This window comes from Saccopteryx leptura, chromosome 10, assembly GCF_036850995.1.
Source record: "Saccopteryx leptura isolate mSacLep1 chromosome 10, mSacLep1_pri_phased_curated, whole genome shotgun sequence".
Taxonomy (NCBI): Eukaryota; Metazoa; Chordata; class Mammalia; order Chiroptera; family Emballonuridae; genus Saccopteryx; species Saccopteryx leptura.
The window spans coordinates 64,585,436-64,593,947 of record NC_089512.1 but is presented as its reverse complement, the minus strand read 5'-3'; the positions used below and the strand labels follow the sequence as shown (position 1 = coordinate 64,593,947).

General features: G+C 49.4%; 1 pseudogene; it reads right to left on the bottom strand.

The window, feature by feature from the left end:
- Positions 1–2,955: 2,955 nt before the first annotated feature.
- On the bottom strand, positions 2,956–7,005 carry LOC136381857 (large ribosomal subunit protein mL37-like; annotated as a pseudogene).
- Between the last annotated feature and the right edge of the window lie 1,507 nt (positions 7,006–8,512).

Sequence of the window (8,512 nt, the reverse complement as noted above, 5' to 3'; positions counted from 1 at the left end):
GTAGCAGACTTGGGTGGAAAAAAAGAATTATCTTTAGTAACCTTTAATCAAAATTCATCATTTGCCTCCATTTTAAAAGGTAGGCAGGAACTCAGTAGCTGAGAGGCACCTGCAACTTTGTGACAGGAAGAAATCACCGATGCTCCTATACCACAGACAGCTGCTGCAGATACTGCAGAGTACTGTGCCTGCTCATCACCATTTCAGACTTCTACTGAATCTTGTTATTTAACATGCTAACAAAGAAGCACATATATTCCAAATCATAATTTTTCTTTTTAATATCTTAGTAATTGTATTTCAAAACAACTGCTTCCCTTAGTCCTATTGTGTAATATAAAAACATTTTTCTGTAAAGGGTTCGAGGCTTCACCAGATGCCACATAGTCCATATTAAACAAAGGTTTAGAATTTCTGGTCTGTTCCCTTCTCGCTCAGATGTAGAGATTGTCCTTGCTTCCCACTTGCCCCACTGATTTCCTGGGGTCAGAGCTGTGGGTCCAAGCCCATTGGCTCCCCAGTTCAAAGCTGAACCTTCGCTGACTGTGCGAGAAGAGCAAGCGGACACCCATGGGCACAAACTGCTCTGCGTTCTTGTGTAAAGCCCTGCCAGGCACGTGATCATGCTGGAAGGCAGAAGCCCTCTCCCCCCTTCAGCCCAGGAAAGCTTCAAGGCAGCGCTTCCTCACAGCTGATTAGCGTAGGAGGTAGCACCACTGTCTGCCTTCGCTGCCACAGAAATTATAAAGTACTGATGCTTGGGTCTCCCCCAAGAGATTCCAACTGAGGTGATTTGGAATGACAGACACCTGGGCGTCGGGACTTTTTTAAACTCCGCCAGTGGCCCTGGCCGGTTGGCTCAGTGGTAGAGTGTCGGCCTGGCGTGCAGAAGTCCCGGGTTTGATTCCCGGCCAGGGCACACAGGAGAAGCGCCCATCTGCTTCTCCACCCCTCCCCCTCTCCTTCCTCTCTGTCTCTCTCTTCCCCTCCCACAGCCAAGGCTCCATTGGAGCAAAGATGGCCCAGGCGCTGGGGATGGCTCTGTGGCCTCTGCCTCAGGCGCTAGAGTGGCTCTGGTCGCAACATAGCGACGCCCTGGAGGGGCAGAGCATCGCCCCCTGGTGGGCAGAGCGTCGCCCCTGGTGGACGTGCCGGGTGGATCCCGGTCGGGCGCATGCGGAAGTCTGTCTGACTGTCTCTCCCCCTTCTCAGCTTCAAAAAAATACAAAAATAAATAAATAAATAAATAAATAAAACTCTGCCAGTAACACTAATGTGCAACCAGGGCTTAAGACTCGAGCGCTGCCTGACCAGGTGGTGGCACAGTGGATAGAGCGTCGGACTGGGATGCGGAAGGACCCAGGTTCGAGACCCCGAGGTCACCAGCTTGAGCGCGGGCTCATCTGGTTTGAGCAAAAAGCTCACCAGCTTGGACCGAAGGTCGCTGGCTCCAGCAAGGGGTCACTCAGTCTGCTGAAGGCCCACGGTCAAGGCACATATGAGAAAGCAATCAATGAACAACTAAGAAGTCGCAACGTGCAACGAAAAACTGATGATTGATGCTTCTCATCTCTCTCTCCATTCCTGTCTGTCTATCCCTGTCTATCTCTGCTTATGTAAAAATAAATAAATAAATAAATAAATTCTAAAAAAAAAGACTCGAGCGCTGAGGAGAGGAGAGATGCAGTGCGACAGCAGCTGAGGCCCAGCTTCGTGTTCTGGGCAAGCTGGGACTTCTCGGGGTCAGTTTCCCACTTACAAACATTTGGGATTGGTAGATGGGAGCTATGTTGATTTCCCACCTACCACATGCCAGACATGCTACTCAAGCGATTTCCCGATTTCCCTCATCCCCTCCACAGTTTGGGAGGGCGGTGGTGTCACTCGGTGCTGATGTCACCCGGCTAGGCTGCCAGTGCCGCTGTTCTGGAAGTCCATTTTGAATAGCAAATGGTTAATGAGTCTTTGGGACCAGCATCGTTCCAGTTGGTTAGTGCTTATGCCAGGCCAACCGGTTAACTGTTTAGGCCATTTCCTCCACTCTGAGCACAGCCTCCAGATTCGTACTAGGTCGAAGCCCCTTGCCCTGCTCAGCCACACACTGTGTGAAAGTGGCAGCACCCTAGCCCCAGCCTCAGGCAGTCAGCATGTGCCGGCCTCTGCTGAGTGTGATGGCTTAACCATGGGAACCAAACACAAGCCACGTAAATGGGATACCACAAGTCTGAGAGCAGACATTTCTGTCTCTTCCATGGAACCCTCCAGAGGTGTTCTTTCATCCCCGGGCAGATGTGGCTTGGGGATTTAAAGGATGTAGCTGTTGCAGCTGTTTCCTTCCGCAAGGGGTGGGCCCCAAGCAGTGAACTGTAAACTGGGTGGCTTGGAGACAAAAAATGACACAGGCAGAGCAGAGAGAAACCAGGTTCCTGGGGACATCACTGGAATGGCTAGATTAAGCCTACTTCTGGGCTGTCAATTCACAAAGGCCACTTAATTTTCTTTTTGTCTAAAGCCAAGTTGAGCTGGGTTCTATATCTCTTAATATCAATAGTCCTAATACAAGCTCTGCCTCAGAAAGACCAGAGTTTGAATTTCAGCTCAGCCACACAGTAGCTGTGTGGCCTTAGGTAACTCATTTGGCCTTTCTGAGCCTCAGTTTCCTTAACTATTAAATGAAACTAACAATGTCTATCCCAAGCATTAATGCAATAAATTGTAGCTATTATAAAAACTAAGTATTAGTTTCATTTTAGCTGGCCCTCATTCTTTTTTTATTTCTTTTCTTTCTTTTTTTTTTTTTTTTCTGTCCTGGAAGCACTCTTTATTGTCAGCAGGACCACTGGGCCAAAGAGCAGTATGCATGTGCCCTGCTGGCAGGCCCCAGGCGCGGCCCAGGATGCAGGGTCTCTAGCAGGGGAGGGATGGGGGGCTTCAGCCTTCAGAATGGTCCTTGGCTCACACAGCTCCATGCAAATACAGAGCCAGAAACTTCTTGAACATCTCTGCTGGAAACTAGTCAGCCCAAAAGTTTCCACAACCACCTTCTTTTTAATCACTGGAAGATACCAAAAGTGCTGAGGGAGGAGCTGGTCTGAGCCTACCCCGACCAGGTTTTGACGCCCTCACTAGCGACCAGGCCTGTGGTGTCAGCTGTAATGCCAGGACCTGGGAGACACGTCCATCAGGCCCATGCTCGGCACTGACCAGCTGCCCCAAACCCTTTATGTCAGTCCCACAGAGAAGCCAGGCCTGAGCCAGGGCACTGCCAAAGGCAGAAAGGACCGTCTTGGCCCTCAGCTGAAGTGGTTGAAAGCACAATGATCGAGAACTGGCTGCTCCAGCAAATACAGAGTGTGGGGAGAGGGACAGGGCAGCCTCCTGGAACCCTATGCCATCTTTCTCGTCACAAATATTGCACTCCTAAAGACCTCTTGTGGGATACATGGGATAGAAGGTCTCAAGAATCTGATTCTTAATAGCTTCAATTTCCTCTCCAGGGGCAATGGGGTTGGGGGCAGAGAATCCTTGGCATTCATCCGGGCTCCACTAGAACGTTGGACCTGAAGAATAGACTCTTAGTTCCACATGGGGAATAACCTACAGTTTTGGGCACAGATCTGCCAGGACAGAGAAAGATACTTTAAAATCTGGGATTTACACAGCTGTGTCACTGTCCACAGTGATTGGGCAGGAGGTCCGTCTCTTGGAGATGTCTTTGGTAGAGTGCCAGAAACAGCCAGGAGAGATCATGTTCAGAACACATTCATCTTGGTACTCTGTGTGGTTCCCTGGGTCTTCAGGAAGGCTAAGCGCTTTCTCGGAAAGGCCTTGTTAACTTGCCTTTGGTAAGCCAGAGTGTCTGCCTTACACCCTCGAGGAGGCAGCAACGCTGGAGAAAGGGGTGGCAGACCTGGTGTTTGCATAGCGGATGTGGATGCTCATGAATCTGGGACAGGCAGTGGGGCTTTGGATTCATCCAGCAGGGATCCCAGGGTGGGAAGACCGGCTATGCCAGTCAGGGCGTAAAGTGCATCTTTCCCGCCTGGGTGATGGCAGGCCCTCATTCTAAAAACTGTGTATGTCAGCAGTTGCTTCTAGCCACTGACACAAAAAAAGAAAGCAAACTAAACTAAAAATTGAAGAGTTGGGGGGCTGCCTCAAGGGTTATGAGCAGGGGTCCCCAAACTACAGCCCGCGGGCCGCATGCAGCCCCAAGGCCATTTATCCGGCCCTCATCGCACTTCTAGAAGGATCACCTCTTTCATTGGTGGTCAGTGAAAGGAGCACAGGACGCATCCGCATCCTGTGCTTCTGGAGTACTGTATGTGGTGGTGCCACAAAGCGCAGCGTCGCTCACGTACAGTACTACTTCCGGTGACATAGGACACATGCATCACAGCTCCGGAAGTGCGTCATATCACTTGTTACGGCTAGCAGTGACAAATATGAAACCAGACATTGACCATCTCATTAGCCAAAAGCAAGCCCATAGTTCCCATTGAAATACTGGTCAGTTTGTTGATTTAAATTTACTTGCTCTTTATTTTAAATATTGTATTTGTTCCCATTTTGTTTTTTTACTTTAAAATAAGATATGTGCAGTGTGCATAGGGATTTGTTATAGTTTTCTTTATAGACCGGCCCTCCAACGATCTAAGGGACAGTGACCTGGCCCCCTGTGTAAAAAGTTTGGGGACCCCTGGTTATGAGTAAAGTGGAGAAGGAGGATAAAAGAAGATTGCACTTTCCCAGTAACCAGGTGTTGGGTAAACAAGTGGTGTTTTTAGGTTTGCTCGCTTGTATTGGGGCAGCACCGTGTGTGTAGTCTGTGGAAGGCTGCGGACACTTGCCCTCAGGGTGGCAGATTGCAAATTGTGGACTGCCTGCAGCTGTTGGAAGGGGCAATTGTTTGCTATAGTTTGCTGGAGAAGGGGTTTTTTCCCCCACAGCCTGTTTTGGCTAGTGAGTGCAGAAAGTTGAGAGAGAGAAGAAAGAGAAGAGAGAGAGAGACAGAGACAGAGGGAGAGAGAGAGAGAAAGCTGAGGGTTTGAGAGCCCCACTGAGGTTGGTGGGTGCTGAGACAAAGGGAAGTGGTCTTTCCTGCTTGTTGGCTCATCTGCCACTACGATACTCTAATAAACAGAATGGCCCACCATATTTTGGCTCCATAGTTCTTTTACTGTCTCCCGGAATCCAGTGGGAACCTGCATCTGCATGGCCACAGCAACAGCCACTGGCCTCACAGCTGGCAGAGCCCCCAGGATTCGGATCAGACTGATACGGAGCCACAGACAACTTGAAGCGTGGAGCAGAGGACTCGTTGTTGCTCCCCAGTGTATGGTTCCCCATGGCACTTCTTTTGGGGACCGTGGGCTGGCTGTTTTTTACAGCCCTGCAAGAGGCCACCCAAGGTCAAAAGCTCTAAGATGAGCAGAGCCAGCAGCACCAACAGCGTGAGCTGAAATGGTCACAAGAGAAAGAAACTACAGATCCCAGAACTGCAAGTACAGTGCCTGAAACTGGAAGGGTCTCTGAAGAAGGAGGCCAAATGAGTTCATGAGTAGCAGTTTGCCCTGGAAGTTGAACGTTGGCAGTGGCAGTTGTTGGAAGAACAACTTCAGGTTCAGCTTCAGGCCGAGAGCCGGCAGCACAGGAGCCGAAGATGGAGCTGTGCTGGCCGAGTGGCTCTGAGTCAGCAGGAGCAGGCATTTCCAGTTTCTCTTCTGAGGATGAGGAGGTTCGGGCTGAAGCTGCCGTCCGCACACTCAGAGTTTGGCCAGTGGTCGTTCAGAAGGTAGAAATCCAGCAGCAAAGAGCATCTACTGAGCCCTGGTAGGCTTGCTGCAATTCTGGAACATAGAGGTGGATGGCATCATGCTCTCTGGAGCAGAGGTGGAGAGGTTGGCCACTGTTGCCATGTGCTCCTCCTTGGGGCAGCGTCTTCAGAGCTGCCATGACTACAGGGATGACAGGGGAGGCCTGAAGCCCTATGTGAACCTAGTTGCCTGTAATGGACCTTTACCTTGGTGATTTGCATAGACAGCTGGGCTGTCTATCGTGGACTGACTCTTGCACTGTGACCAGAGGGAGACACTGGCTCCCTTGTTGGATGGACATGCCACTTTTGGACAGTATGAGAGACCCTGGTGGGAGCTAGCTCCAGAGGAGGCCCTCCTGCATCCAACAGCTGGTCCCATTCAGATGCAGATATGCACCAAAGACACTTAAAGGTTTCCATGGACACAACCCTGAGGCCCTTTCACCTACCTTGGAGTAGAGGGCTAGAGATGGGCCCCCAGTTTGTACCTTGGGCAAAGTGCTCAGGTAGACATTGAGAATGGCACCTTTATAATTGTTGAAATTGTATAACTTGTGCTGTTCCTATAGTTTGTTTATATAATGTACCTCATTCCTCACACAGGGATGGATACCTGTGGAGTAGATTGTGAAGTGAGCAAAAGGGGTGGAATGTTGGGTAAACAATGTGGGTTTTTTTTTTTTAAGATTTGCATGCTTGTATTGGGGCAGAGCCATGTGTGTACAGTCTATGCAAGGCTGCGGGGCTTGCCCTCAGGGCGGCACATTGCAAATGCAGACTGCCTTTCTGCTTGGGAGGGGCAATTGTTTGCTATTGTTTGCTGGAGAAGGGTTTTTTTCCCCCAGCTTGTTTTGCTAGAGAGTGGAGAAAGAGAAAGAGAGAGCTTCAGCCTGACCTGTTTCACTGAGCCCTGCTGAGGCTGGTGAATGGCTGTGAGTCTGGAAGAGTTAGAAGAGAAACAGGGAAATGGTCTCCCCTGCCTGTTTGCTCATCCACTATTACGAAACTCTAATAAATGAATGGCTCACCATTTCCTGGCTCCACAATTCCTTTACCATCTGTCCAAATCCACTGAGAACCTGCATGGCCACGGTGGCGAGCACGGGCCCTTCACCAGGAGAGCTAGAGTGGAGAGTGCCTGGCCCTAACTGATTGGCCCCAGTGTGCTCAGGATGTGTGAGCAGCATGCTTGTCTTCTCTGCATAGTTGATGGGTGGATTAGCTCAGCCTTCCTAATTGTGTTGTATCGACAAATATATTTGTTTGGAACAAGAAAATGCATTGCAGGCAGGAACAAACCAACTCCAAGAATTTATTTTGCTCTGTGGTACTGCTGTACTGAGCATAGCATTCATTATGAGCCCGTGTAAAACAGTCTCTGGGGACACTGGCCTGAGTTATTTTCTTAATTATATTTATTTTTTCATCTGCATTTATGAAACCTCCTCATCCCTCGAAATCACATAGCATGGATTAAATGTTCAAAAATATCAGACAACCCTACAATGCTGCCATGAAACATTATTGCTAATGAATGGGTGATAGGCTTAGGTCAGTCAGATCCCTGCTCTGAATCCAGAAAAGTCCATAGAAACCAAATCCCAGTCACCAGAATGAAACAAATCAGATTTCAGTAGAGGTGGAAAGGTGAATAGAAGGCAGTTCAAAGAGATCATGTGGGAAGCACCCCAAAGCGACACAGCACCAGGCAGCATAGGCGAGCCAGCCAGAGTCCCTGCTGGGGTCCTAGGAGAAAGAGTAAGGGGAAGACAGACAGGTGGACTCACAGCATGGCAGGCTCTATAACAAGGAGACAGGCAGATGTGGGCAGCTGTCGTGCGTGTCATGTAGACAGAGTTGTAGCAAGAGCCGAGGAGGGAGAAAGCGGTTCCAGGGAGGTGCCTGGGACAGACAAGGGACCACTCATCCCTCAGGTTCTCAGCTTCCTGCAGTCCTGGCTCCAGCTGCTAAACTCTGCCTTTTAGAATGCATTGTCTTGTTTGTCCCAGCAAGCTCAGGCTTCTCTGCCACTTACATCCACACAAGGGAGCACTGTAAACAGCCAAAGGTGGAGGAATATTTATTAACAGAAATATTGTGCAGAAGAATATTGTAGAATGCAAACAGTGTGTTTCTTTCCCCCATGCAACAGATATTTATTGGGCATCTCCTATGTGTCAGTTGCTACATACACACTGGGGAGTTAGGTCACAGGCCCTGCCAAGTTTACAGTCTAGTTACAAAACGCCAGGTTAAGACCCCACTTTAGCAAAAAGATGTGTAACCAGTATCCGACAGGGTACACCCCTGAGATTACAGAAGAAGTGCTCTTACCATTACAAACCAGTGCTGCTCTACACGTGCGCTGTAGACCTCCAGCACGGACATCACCTGGGAGTTTGTGAGAAATGTAGGCTTTCTGGCTCAGCCCAGACCTCCGGGGCAGCAGAGACCAGCAATCTATGTTTTAACAAGGCTGCCAGGTGATTCTAATGCTTTCTCACTTTAAAGTTAGACAGAGAAAGAGTCAGAGAGAGGGATAGAAAGGGACAGACAGACAGGAATGGAGAGATGAGAAGCATCAATCATTATTTTTTTGTTGCGCGTTGCGACACCTTAGTTGTTCACTGATTGCTTTCTCATATGTGCCTTGACTGCAGGCCTTCAGCAGACTGAGTAACCCCTTGCTCGAGC